The sequence below is a fragment of the Panthera leo genome, chromosome B1 (genome assembly GCF_018350215.1).
Source record: "Panthera leo isolate Ple1 chromosome B1, P.leo_Ple1_pat1.1, whole genome shotgun sequence".
In the NCBI taxonomy this organism is placed as follows: Eukaryota; Metazoa; Chordata; class Mammalia; order Carnivora; family Felidae; genus Panthera; species Panthera leo.
The window spans coordinates 114,115,495-114,130,113 of NC_056682.1; positions in this window are offsets into that span (position 1 = coordinate 114,115,495).

Below are 14,619 nucleotides of genomic sequence, written 5' to 3' on the forward strand. Positions count from 1 at the left end.
ATTTTGTTATTTCTAGATGAGGTTATATTTTTAGTCATTGAGACACAGGACAGAAATAGAAAGACTGTCATTGTAGAACTTGTACACTTTGTCCCATTACTGGGTGTCACACACTATAGACCTCCATGAATTAATGCCTATTATTAATCCTGCGATTATTTGTGGATAGGTGAATTGTGTTACACTGCATTTTGTGTATTAAATGCTTTAATTGGTTTAATGTAAACATTTACATTTTTTTAATGTTTTTATTTTATTTTTGAGAGAGAGACAGAGTGAGAGCAGGGGAGGAGGGGCAGAGAGAGAGAGGGAGACACAGAATCCAAAGCAGGCTCCAGGCTCCGAGCTGTTGGTGCAGAGCCCGATGCGGGGCTTGAACTCACCAACTGTGAGATCATGACCTGAGCTGAAGTTGGATGCTCAACCAACCGAGCCACCCAGGGGAGCCTCAGTGTAAACATTTTAAAATATGTCATGGTTTTGGTAATCTTGCTTTGGCATGTCTTCATTTAAAAAAAGTTTTTTAAGTTTGTTTGTTTGTTTATTTATTTAGAGAGAAAGCATGTGTGTGCCAGTGGAGGAGGGGCAGAGAGTGAATCCCAAACCGGCTCCATGCTGTCAGCACAGAGCCTGATGCGGAGCTCCAACTCATGAACCGTGAGGTCATGACCTGAGCTGAAATCCAAAGTCAGATGCTTAACCAACTGAGCCACCCAGGGGCCCCGGCATGTATTTATTTTTAAATTTATACGTGTCTTTCTTGACCTACAGTAGGGTTACATCTTATGCTGAAGATATCGTAAGTCAGAAATGCATTTAATAGGGGTCGCCTGGATGGCTCAGTCGGTTGAGTGTGGGACTTTGGCTCAGGTCCTGATTTCATGGTTTGTGAGTTGGAGCCCTGCGTCAAGCTCTCTGCTGTCAGCCCAAAGCCAGCTTCAGATCTTCTGTCCTCCTCTCTCTCTGCCACTCCCTCACTCTCTCTCTCTTTCTCTCTCAAAGATAAATAAACATTGTAAAAGTGTGTTTAATACACTTAACAATACACTAACATCACAGCTTAGCCTAGCCTCCCTTAAATGTGCTCAGAACCCTCACGTTAGACTATAGTTGAGCAAAACCATGTAATGCAAAGTCCATTTTTTTCATAAAGGTTGACTATCTCATGTAATTTACCGAGTACCGCACTGGAAGTGAAAAACGGAGTGGTTGTGTGGGTGCAGAATGGTTGTAAGTGTGCCAGTTCACCTTCGTGACAGTGCAGCTGACGGGGGGTGGGGGGGTGGGGGTGTCGCTGCAACTGCTGCCCTTGCCCAGCCTCGTGAGGGTGTACCCTACCATGTACCACTAGCCTGGGGAAAGATCCAAATTCAAAATTCCAAGATGGCTTCTAGTGAATGTGTATCATTTTTGCACCGTTGTGAAGTAGAACCATTGTAAAGTAGAACCATTGTAAGTTGGTGATATTCTGTACCGGGCACCTCAAGAAATGTAGCAGAAGTAGTCCAAGCTTTCCTTGATTTTTTTTTTTTTAAAGTTTATTTTCTTTTTGAGAGAGAGACAGAGCTGGAGTTGCAGAGAGAGAGAGGGAGACTCAGAATCTGAAGCAGGCTCCAGGCTCTGAGCTGTCAGCACACAGCCTGATGCGGGGCTCAAACCCACAAGCCGTGAGATCCTAACCTGAGCTGAAGTTGAATGCTTAACCAACTGAGCCACCCAGGCACCACCAAGCTTTCCTTGATTCTTGAAAGGCCCTATTAGAGACCTACTCCTCACCTTATGCTGGAGCTCTGTGTCTTCTGAACTACTGTGGAGCCTTTTTGCTAAATTATGTTGCCTGCATCTTTAATTGCTTTGCCATTTGAGCTGTAGTTTAGAGATGATTTTTGCTACAAAGAGTTAAAATATCAGAGCATTTTAACCACTCAAAAATTTAGAAATAGGAATTTGAGACAAATTAGATTTTTCTAATAGAAATGTTCTGAGCCTAATGCCCTAAAGGGGAGTAAAGAAACCAATTAACTTTAATTTAAATAATCATGTCTTAAGTAGCAAATGAACCGAGTTCTATTGTTAAAGAACAACTGTATTAAATCCCTGAAAGGTTAGTTTCAAAATGGCATTAATGCAGTGGTTTCATGTTTTACTAATGAAGTAAGTTTCCATTGGTCACTGTGACTTCTGTTTGTTGGCATACTGGTCATTGTTACCGAGAGGAGAGGAGGGGGAAAGATTGAGAGCAAGGATAGAATAATTGTGTGAAATTGCCAGTGATGTTTCTCTTGCCAGTAACTTTTTTTTAAGCGACAAAGAGAAAAGCTAATAATTTTATTCCGGCGGGGGGAGGGGGATAGTATAAGAAAGTGTAAGGAAAGCTTGTTTTCTTATTCTAAAACTTATGTATATGGCATATGATTTTCTGTTTGTAGTTGCTATTTGAAAATAATGTATTTAAGATGACTGAGATCACTGTTCAGAACTACAATGACTTAAGTTTCAGCAGATGTTTATAAACATTAAGGCAACCATCAACAATGTATCAATAAGGTATATATTATACTAAAATCTGGCAGTGGGTTAATGCTGAAGATGCATTTTGGATGAGCTTATGTAATTAAGTAGAAAGAACATGAACTTGGCAGACAGTTTGAAGCTAGATCATGGAAGGCTTTCTATGCTCAAAGGCTTGAAACTTTCTTCTTCTTATGATTTCTCTATGTCTTCCTTCTCATGTGCTGCCTTTGTGACCTTAGGAAGTCAAGTTAACTTTGCAGAGACTGTCTTTTTATCTATGATATGAGGATAATAGTCTTATGTAATGGGTATGCTGGGAGAATTAACAGAGGTAAAGCATGTGATTGAGGCTAGCACACCTCAGTGGAAGCTTAATAAATAGTGGCCCTAGTATTGTTTTCTAGAAATGAAATGCTGCTTTGGCTCTCCTTTATTAACCAGTTTTGCATACCACACATCACTATCACATCTCGTGCTCTACTAATGTTTGCTGTATTCTTGGGGAAACCTTTTAATTTCCTTTCGGTACTTTGTAGACGAAGCCTAAAGAAGCCACTACAGAATTTACTAAAATGGAAAATAGCATGGCTTGACAGAAAAGGGCAAAAGAGTTTAAAGGGTTGGTATATCAAAGCCTTGATTTTTCTGCAGATGCTTTTTCTTCAAAACAGTCACTGCCTTGGCTGGCAAAATGACCTGTGCCTTGATTCAATTATTTATGCAAATCAAAACAATTTTTTTTTCCCCTGGGAAGGACATGGTGAAATGATGCTATAGAAAGATCCCATGCATTTCCCTTATTGCTTGCTCCACCGCAGTACTATTTTCTAGCAAGAGGAAAATGATTTGGCAGAATGCTCCCCCACCCCCACATAGAAAGCACATAATATCATGTTTGTGTTGAAAGTTTTTCTTCCAAAATGTCATAACCCCATACGAAAGAGAATTAAAATCCCGTTATTTTAATTTACATCTCGCCACAAGATAAGTAAAGTTATCATTGAAATTCTAATTAAATGGGATGATTGACTAAGGTAGCACATCAAAGAAGAGAAGTGAATATGATAAGTCAAAGACTTATTAATTAGTCTGCGTGGAAGAAATTCCAGGGATGTCAAGCTGAGCCTGCTGCAAGGAGAAAAAAAGCAGACAAGAAAACGTTCGTTTCTTTGAAGTTAGGAACTGAGATAGTGATGGAGGTAATTGTGTCTGACTGGATCCAGTAATGAAGAGCTGTAAATCAGACCTCAGAATCGGAGGAAAGATTCAAGTAACGAATGTGGCTGTCCCCCCGCCCTCCCCCCGCTGCGAAGAAACAGAATACAGAACACACTAATTGACCCAGCCTATTTCCCAGTAGTTCTCTGTTATTATTTATTAATTTTTAATTTCTGAATTATTTACGTCCTGGGAAATTATTCTTGACAGCCTGTTAGGCGTGCCAGAGTTAATGGAGGATGAAAGGGTTGGTACCAGAATTAGCGGGGATGTAGTCACAGGCTACTGGATTTAATGATTTGGGAAAGAGAAATTGATTTCACACAGCGTGTCACTTTATACTACTTTAGGGATACACCAGCTATTTGATTAATTGAGGAATAACCAATTCAAAGTATATTTGAAGTGTAAATGAGTCACACTGCTCAGCTGTTTATTTTCCCCTCTTTCTGAGAGATCTGAATTTTCTTGAAGCTGATGATTAAAAGCTGATGAAGACACACTCACATGCTTTGAATGCACACCTGTTTGATTCGTATTACACTCAGAAGGGAAGAGAGCCCTGATGTACTAGAGAAAATATTTTCACTTTTCTTCTTCTTTCTAATCTCTTTCTGTGATTTCTTTACTCCAGTGTGTGGGATAGCAATAGTTGTAATCTGCATTCCTTAAGAACAAGGCTTAAGAAAATCTTTCTTTTGTTTTACCGCCTGTCAGCAATGAGCGCAATCAGAGACAGTGCTTGCTCAATGAGCAAGAGGGAACAAACAGAAGAAAAATGTATTAAAAGAAAACAGTGACTTTAATGAACAAAGGGAAGAAGATTAATCTGTTAGGAAAATGAGTGAGGCAGAAATGCACCATCACCACGTAGCCTAAAAGTTCTGCATCGTTTACAGCCTCTCCCTTCCTGGCCAACCTCATTAGCCTTGGTGGGTCTACTTCTGCCATCTTTGTTCATCTCTCTTTGGCCTAATCCTCTTTCTGGTTTCCTTAAGTCAAATCTTCCTCTTCCACTGTAATCTACACCAGTGCTTCTCAAAGTTGAATGTGCAAACAGATCACTTGGGGGCCGTCGCTCCTCCGTGGGTTTAGATTCAGTGGGTCTGGGAGGCGAGCTGAGATTTGACATTTCTAATGGGCTCCCAGGTGAAGCTCATGCTCCTGGCCCTAGACCCGACTTTGAACAGCCAGGTCCTACGGAACTCTGACAAACTCACGTTCTTTGAAACACTGCTTTTATTTTATTTTATTTTTTTATTTTTATTTTTTTTAATGTTTATTCATTTTTGAGACAGAGACAGAGCATGAATGGGGGAAGGTCAGAGAGAGAGGGAGACACAGAATCTGAAACAGGCTCCAGGCTCTGAACTGTCAGCACAGAGCCCGACGTGGGGCTCGAACTCACAGACTGCGAGATCGTGACCTGAGCCGAAGTCGAATGCCCAACCGACTGAGCCACCCGGGTGCCCCTGAAACACTGCTTTTAACGATGTAATTCTCTCATTCAGAAACTGTAAGTGATTTTCAGTACCTATGATTAAAAACAGATTCCTTAGCCTGGTGTTCGAGACCTTCCAAAGATGATCACAACTTGCCCTACTGGACATATACTACGTTTCCCGGTACTTAATGTGCTTATTTCTCCCTCTGCACATACAAGATTGCAAGTTCTGTAAGGATGGGGACTGTACTTTATCTTTGTAGCCTTCCTAAGTGCAGGTGAAATATCTAACAAATATTTCATTAAACTGAACTGTGAGAATGTTCCCTCCATAGCCATTCCTATCCTTGTAAACTTGTAGCGTTTTGAGAGCACGCACAAGTGAGAGGCAGAGAGAGAGAGAGAGAGAGAGAGAGAGAGAGAGAGAGAGAGAAGAGGGGCTCACCAGATGTGGGGCTTATGCTCACTGGATGTGGGACTCAAACTCAGGAACCATGAAATCATGACCTGAGCCAGAAGTCAGATGCTTAAGGACTGAGCCAGCCAGGTGTCCCACCCTAATTTTTTTTTTAAATCAAAACTCCTCTTGATAGTTCTTGTAACTATTATAGGTCCAAGCATCATTACCTGAGAATCTGGACTGCCTTGAACTCTGAGGAACTTACTGCTCTATCTTGACTTTGCATATATTCATTTTCCTCTCTGAAGGATTTAAAAATCATTAAAGCCTTCCCTGTTCAACCACAATTCCCACTCTACTTGCCCCATACCCATTTTTCAACACTGTACTAGTTCTCAAACCTTTGCTCCTCCCTGTCCTAGATTGCACAAGAGTGAGGCTCCACAGTGTATTTAACAAACTTACTCCAGTACCAAAATTGTTCTCAAGTTCTTTTCCCTTCCTCTCTATTCTTTTTCTCTGTCTTTTCCTCTTTGTGTATCTCATACCCTTGCCCTGCTGTACTTTCTATCCTTAACCCTTACACCATACCAAATCTGGAGGGAAGAAACATTTAAAGAATCTCCTAATCTTATATCGACTATAAAGATTCAGACAAAAATATACCACAACAAGCAATTGTGTCATGAAATGCATGGCAGAAATGTCCAAGAGTCTACAAATAAAGAAAGACACAAAGAAAATTGTACTTTTTTTTTTTTTAGTGGCAAGTAACAGAAGGCAACTCTTGCTAACAAGCAAAAAGAGAAGGATTCGAGGGCTACTCAAATAGAATTCAATAGAGTTGAATTTAGGTGAGTAAGAGTGCTACCCAATAAGAAACTAATTCCTTAGTGCACATGATGGGAGTACCTGCTTAGGTCTAGATCTTAATTTCTGTCCTAAGAACTGACTCACAGGTAGAGTAACCCAAAGAGGGAAAAGGATTGGAGCTGATCAATTCCCCTTGGGAAGTCTTGTTATCAATTCCTATGTGCCCAGAGCCATCTTGGTTCCAGTTCTTCCTGAGTCCTGGCTGTTCAGCTTTTTCTTCAACTGATTTTTATCAGTGTCAGCCAGAGAACTATGTGATACAGGAGACATTTAAAATAGCAGGGGCTCAATAGAGGTTTGTTCATCAACCACATGGGGTAGCAGAAAAAAATTTTATACAATCTACAGGGACAACTCCTTAGTCACTCAATACCTAAACATTTCACCTTTATGCCTTTACTCAAGGTCTCCCATCAGCCTAAGATGTCATCCACCCTGCTGCTCTCCTCACTCCCCAGGGCCTACTCTTTTCTTATTTTTTAAAAAAAATTTTAATGTTTATTTATATTTGAGAGAGAGAGAGAGAGAGAGAGAGAGAGAGACTGTGCATGAGTGGGGGAGGGGCAGGGAGAGAGGAGACACAGAATCCCAAGCAGGCTCCAGACTCTCAGCTGTCAGCTGAGAGGGCTCGAACTTGCGAGCTGTGAGATCGTGACCTGAGCCAAAGTCAGACGGTTAAATGCTTAACCAACTGAGCCACCCAGGTGCCCCTATTTTTTTTTAACACTAGTATTGCCTACAGTTAGTCTAAGTTTTATTATGAAAAAAATTCCACATACATCAAAATTAAAAGAATTGTACAATGAAACTCACCTATCTTCCACTGGGATTCAATAGTTGTTAACATTCTACTATATTAGCTTTATATATTTTCAAAGTACATTTGACATCATGACACTTTTCTGCCAAACATTTACCATGAAACTCCTAAAGATAAGGACATACTCCTATGTGGCACAATTCCATTGTTATGCCTCAGAACATTAATAGTAATTCCATGTTGAATGTATCCAGTTGTTTCAAGAGTGTCATGTATATATTTTAAGCCAAGGTCGAATCAAGTTGTTCACTCACTGCATTTGGTTGTTACGTTTCTTTAGCCAGTTTTCATATAGAACAGTGCGCTGTCCTTTTTTTCATGATGTTGACTTTCTGAGAGCTGCAGGCCAGTTGTCCTGTACAATGTCTCACATTCTGAACTTTTCTGATTATTTTCTCATGTTATCATACAGCTAGTTCTACTATCTCCTATATTTTTGGTAAACTGAAAGTTAGGTGCAGAGGTTCAATTAGATTGATGCTAAACATTTTTTTTTAATGTTTATTTATTTTTGAGACAGAGAGAGACAGAGCATGAATGGGGGAGGGTCAGAGAGAGAGGGAGACACAGAATCTGAAACAGGCTCCAGGCTCTGAGCTGTCAGCACAGAGCCCGACGCGGGGCTCGAACTCACGGACCGCGAGATCATGACCTGAGCCGAAGTCGGACGCCCAACCGACTGAGCCACCCAGGCGCCCCGATGCTAAACATTTTTAGAGAGACTACCTCTTAGGAGATGTTGTGTACTTCTCATTGCATCATCTCAGGAGTCACACTACATCTGTTGTCTCACTATTAGTGATGCTAAGTTTGATCATTTGGTGAAGGTATTGATCACTTGGTGAACCCAAGTCTTGGGTATCACTTGACCCAAAGATCACTCCATCTTAAAGTTAAAAATTTCACCGACTGTTTTTCAATCCCCAGATCAAATGTGATACTTTAATCTCTTCCCCTTATGTATTTTTTAATTAAAAAAATTTTTTTAATGTTTATTTACTTTTGAGAGAGAGAGAGAGACAGAGCGTGAGTGGGGAGAGAGAGAGAGGGTGACACAGAGTCCCAAGCAGGCTCCAAGCTCTGAGCTGTCAGCACAGAGCCCAATGCGGGGCTCGAACCCACGAACTGTGAGATCATGACCTGAGCCAAAGTGAAACGCCTAACAGACTGAGCCACCCAGGAACCCCATGTATTTTTTTTATTTTTTAAAAATTTTTAAAAATAATCTCTATGCCCAATGCAAGACTTGAACTCACGACTCTGAGATCAAGAGTAATAAACTCTGCTGACCAAGCCAGCATGATGCACCCCATTGTGTAATAATTATCCCTTATTTTGTTAACAATATCTATATCGTACTGCCTTTACCTTGCATTGTGGTAATAGTTTTGACATATGTTTTTCTTGCTAGATGGCGAAATCCTTGAGGGGAAGGTTGATATTTTATTCATTTTATCATTTTTAAGTTTATTCTGAGGAAAGAAGCTATAAATGTATAAATAAAATACATTTCATTTATATTTGAAACCTTAATGTCCAACACATAGAAGACTGTTTATAAGGTATGATTGAGCCTTGGCCGCTCCATCCTTCAGGATGGTCTATCAGTGAATGAAATGACTTTGAATTTACTCATTTGTCATAAATTGTTTTCAATGACCTTTGGAACCACAGTTTCAGACAAATGGAAGATCCATTTTGAGCAGTGGAATCTGGAGGATACCCCTAAAGATCCATGGCCATTCATTGTTGATCAAGCCCCTACACAAGTCTTATACTGAGAGGATTCTTTTACTGGGTTCTGGGTTAAAAGTGGTTCAGATAATGACACCAGGTAACTGTCTGAAACGAACAGGCAGATTTTACTCTATACCAATTCTAAAAGACTCGCTGAGAACAACCTCCTTAAGAAAAGGCAGTCAAAGGAAGTTCCAGTGGCAGTATATACTCATATTACTTAAAAGGCCAAATAAAGCAAAGGGAAACCATAGAAAGCCTCTACTGAGATGTTTCTAGCTGATACCAACATAGGAATGGGGAATTATTTAAACTTTTAGTTATTAAGGAATATTAGAAAGCAAAAAACTGTATGGTTCTGGTGTAGAAATAGACCAATGGAGCAGATTGCAAAGTTCAGAAGTACATCTTGGTGTATATGGGAATTTGATATTTGATAAATGTGGTGCCACAAAAAATGGAAAAGGATGCCTTGTTTGGTATATGGTGTTAGGAAAACCAGCTCATCACTTGGAGAAAAAGCTGGGCTTTTGACTTATACCATACAAAGATGAATTCTAGGTGAATTAAAAACCTAACTGAAAAGGTGAAAATACAGAGTGACTAGAAGAAAAAGAATAATATATTTGTGAAGTTTATTAAATCATAATTCATAAATCAAAAAAAAATTATGATTTAACTACATCAATATTAAGGCTTTTGTTGTTGTTCAATTAAGGATACCAAAGACAGAGTTAACAGGGAGAGAATAATTGTAGCATCAAAACGAATATCATTGCTGTCCACTAAAAATATAATGGGAACCATATATGTAGCTTAAAATATTCTAGTAATCACATTTTTTTTATTTTTTTTTTTTAACGTTTATTTATTTTTGGGACAGAGAGAGACAGAGCATGAACGGGGGAGGGGCAGAGTGAGAGGGAGACATAGAATTGGAAGCAGGCTCCAGGCTCTGAGCCATCAGCCCAGAGCCTGACGCGGGGCTCGAACTCACGGACCGCGAGATCGTGACCTGAGCCGAAGTCGGACGCTTAACCGACTGAGCCACCCAGGCGCCCCTCTAGTAATCACATTTAAAAATAAAAAAAGAAGTGAAATTAATTTTGGTAGTATATTTCGCCCAATAATCTCAAAATATTGGTATATCAATATGTAATCTAAAAAGAAAATTGTTAATGAGATATTTAAAATTTTTTCTATACTAAGTGCTTGGAATCTGGTGTGTGTTTTATACTTGTAGCACATCTCAGTTTAGATGATAAATGTTCACTGGAAGTACACTATATACATTTGTATTTCATAAAAAGTTGACTCACATGCCCCAGTTATTCCAAACATACTTAAAATTTTTCCAATAAATAAATACATTAAGTTCCAAAAAATATTTTCCTTTAATATTTGCATTCATGTTGACAAAAATGGTTTATCTTTAGAAGAATTGATTTGACATTGAAACAAAAGCATATCAGTTTAGAATGCTACGTTAATCCAAGTTAAGTAAATTCACTAACTGTTGTGTCTACTTAATATTATTGACGTCGAGTCCAAAGGGGTATTGCATAATTTGAAAAGTAACTCTAAATTTACTACCATAACAAAGCATTCTTCACATTTTTTCTCGTGTGTTCTTTTTCTTTTTTGCAATCAAATTATGTAATGCCATTGATTACAGTTAGAATCTTCTGCACTTCGATTCATGTTAGAAAAATGTGTAAAATCATAATTATCGATTTGTATTGTGAAGATATCTAGCTAATAAGTTTTAGACTTTTTTAAAGGATAAATATTTTTAACGTTTATTTATTTTGAGAGAGAGAGAGAGAGAAAGAGAGCAGGGGAGGGGCAGCGAGAGAATCCCAAGCAGGCTCCCTGCTGTCAGCACAGAGCCCAAGGCAGGGCTTGATCCCACGAACTGTGAGATCATGACCTGAGCCAAAATCAGGAGTAGGATGCATAACCAACTGAGCCACTCAGGCGCCCCTCTTTAAGAATTTTAAATTTAGCTAATTCATATGTAGTTTGATATCTATGGGAAAATATAAATCACGCTGTTATTTTCTGTCTTAGATTATCAAATATTTAGCAAGCATTCCTTCTGTTTCAGAAAAATCTTAAGTTGGACCTAATAGTATCTTAAAAATGTTTCCATGACTCTATCAACAAGCACTGACAACAAACACTGACAAGATCACAAGAATCATAATCTTCTATTTCTTTCAACAGTTCCTTAAGTTGGAAATGATTCATATAATTTGTACATATATACCAATAACTTTTAAACAAGTATGCCCATAACACTTTCCATAGTGTCTGCTTCAAACAACTGAGCACAAATATTTTCAATATATTATACTTTGGAATGAAGCAGTAATGAATGGAACAATAGCCCCTTGTTTTAAAATTCCAAAAAATCTGGATTGTTGGCCTAATAGAAATGGACCACCATGTGTCATGTTAGAAACACAATTTTTGTGTCTAGCTGAAATTCTTCTTTGAAGGTTATAAAAGATTTAAAAATATCTGCACCACGAATTTATTTCCCCCTCTCTAATTTGATAACATTTCATAATTTTGGAAGTCCTTTGAGAAACAAATATACCAAAGTATTGATGGACAATATCTCTTCTGTGACATGACCCATGCAAGGCTAAAAAATGAAGTTACCATTTTTCAAATTATGAATCAATTTATCTTTGATATTATTAAGAAGTCTGTGGGCAATTGTTTGGTGGCTTAGTTGAGATCTTTCACTTTTTGTAGAATATCTTTTAGTCTTTGTTTATAATTTTCTTTATAATTTTCTAGCAAAATTTCCATTACTGAAATCATTTCTTTTACGACGGTGTCTAAAAATGCTTTTCTATCGATTGATTGATGGATGCAAGAATCCAAAACATTTTGTAGCCGATTAAAATTATAAGCTCAGATTCTATTATAAGCCATTAAGAATTTTTTTGTTGCTGGACATTTAATTCTCCCTTCAAGCTAATTTCCTTGATACATTTTTACTATCAAGAGGAAATTTCTTACCAATTTGTGACATACTTCTAGTCTTTTTTTTCTTTTTTTAAAAAAAATTTTTTTTAACGTTTATTTATTTTTGAGACAGAGAGAGACAGAGCACGAATGGGGGAGGGGCAGAGAGAGAGGGAGACACAGAATTGGAAACAGTCTCCAGGCTCTGAGCCATCAGCCCAGAGCCCGACGCGGGGCTCGAACCCACGGACCGCGAGATCGTGACCTGAGCTGAAGTCGGACGCTTAACCGACTGAGTCTTTTTTTTTTCAATTGGCCTAGCTATTGTACTACTCTTTGTATCTCCACTTGATTCTGCATCAGAGTATGCTTTTATTTTATGCTTAACATAGATTCATTTATTTTTAAGCTAGAAAAATGATCTAATTATATTAGAATTAGTATGATAGGTACTTAAATCTAATTAACTCTCAGGCAAAGGAAAACGAGGAGAATTTGTTGCCAGCAGACCTGCCTTTAAAGGGTGGCTAAGGGAGATTCTCTAAAAGTAGAGGTAACAGCTGGCCTGAACTTCAGATGAGAAGAAAGAACAATGGAATGGGTAAAAACAGGGGTAAGCATAATAGACTGTTTCTTCATCTTGGGAGTTTTTTAAATCATATTTGATATTTTGTATCAGTTTTCTGTGTTGCTGCTGTAACAAATAACCACAAATATAATGGCTTAAACAATGCAGATTTATTTTCTTACCGTTCTTAAGGTCAGAAGTTTAAAATGGGTGTCACCGGGCCAAAATCACGGTGTCCTCAGTACTGTATTCCACCTGGAGACTCTAGAATAGAGTCCGTTTCCTCATCTTCAAGGCCAGCAGTGTTGGCCAAGTCTTTCTCACACTGCCATTTCTCTGATTCTCTCTTCTGCCTCCCTCTTCCACTTTTAAGGATTTTATGACTGCAGTGCTCTCACCTTGATAATCTAGTATAATATCTCCATTTTAAGGTCAGCTAATTAGCAACCTTAATTTCATCTGCTACCTCAATTCCCCTTTGCCAGGTAACCTAATGTATTCACTGGTTCTGGGGAGTAGGTTACGGGCATCGTTGAGGCAGGGGACATTATTCTCCCTACTACAGCATTTACTATTGTATCATCAGATGTGGTGCTTCGTGTATGTAGAGGAAATACTTAGGACATTTACATTTAAAAGGAGGGATAAGTTATGATGAGAAAAAAGCCAATTCCAAAGGTTATATACTATATTTTTCCATTTATATAACGTTTTTAAAATAGAAAGTATTTAGGAATGGAGGGCATATTGCCAGGGCAAATGGTTGCCAAGAGTTAGGGATGAGGGAGTGGGTGGAAGGGAATGAATAGGTTATAAAAAGGCAACATACACGACCTTTGTGATTTTGGAACTGTTGAATATACTAACTGTGGTGGTGGATACATGAACCTACACAGGTGGTAAAATTATATTAAACTTAATACATAAACACACACACATAGACACACATAGACACATGAATATCATTAAAACTAAGAAATCTGAATGTGATCGGTGAGGTGTGTCAATTTCAATATCCTGGTTTTGATGTAGGGACTTCAAAGTCAGTATGTATCTAGAGCACTGAAATTTTTCTAAGTTAATTATTTTTTGCAGGAGAGCGGGGAATGAGAAGTATTGGGTTTAATTTGTGTATTAATCTCAGTGTCCTTGAATATTGCAAGATATTTTAGGATATTGATAATTTCTTTAGTCTAGCATCTTAAAAAGTGGTTGATAGAGGCAGGAGGAAGATAGATGTGGTTACAACAGGGCAATATGTGGGACCTATAGTGTTGGAACTATACAGTATCTTGACTGTGGTGATGGGTACATAATCCTGCACAGATGATAAAGTTGTGTGGAACTCATGATCTACAGACAGATACACACAAATATAAATGAGTCCAATGGGGAAATCTGAATACAATCTGTAGATTTTATTAACTTCCGTATCCTGGTTGCGATAGTTTTGTAAAATGTTACCATTGGGGGAAACTGATATCAGGACAAGACATCTATCTCTCTTTTCTTTTTTTTTTCTTTCAGGTTTTCATTTAAGTTCAAGTTAGTTAACATATAATGTAATATTGGTTTCAGGAGTAGATTTAGTGATTCATCAGTCATGTATAACATCCAGTGCTCATCATAACAAGTGCCCTCCTTAATACCCATCATGTATTTGGCCCATCACCCGCCCACCTCCCCTCCATCAACCCTGTTTGTTCTCTGTAGTTAAGAGTCTCTTATGGTTTGCCTCCCTCTTTTTTTTCCCCTTCCCCTATTTTCATGTGTTTTGTTTCTTAAATTCTACATATGAGTGAAATCATATGGTATTTCTTTTTCTCTGGCTGACTTATTTCAACTAGCACAATACACTCTGACTCCATCCACATCGTTGCAAGTGGCAAGATTTCATTCTTTTTGATGGCTGAGTAATATTCCACTGTATCTATATACACCACGTCTTCAATGGACATTTGGGCTCTTTCCATAGTTTGACCACTGTTGGTAATGCTGCTATAGACATGGGGTGCATATGCCCCTTCAAATCAGTATTTTTGTATCCTTTGGGTAAAAACCTAGTA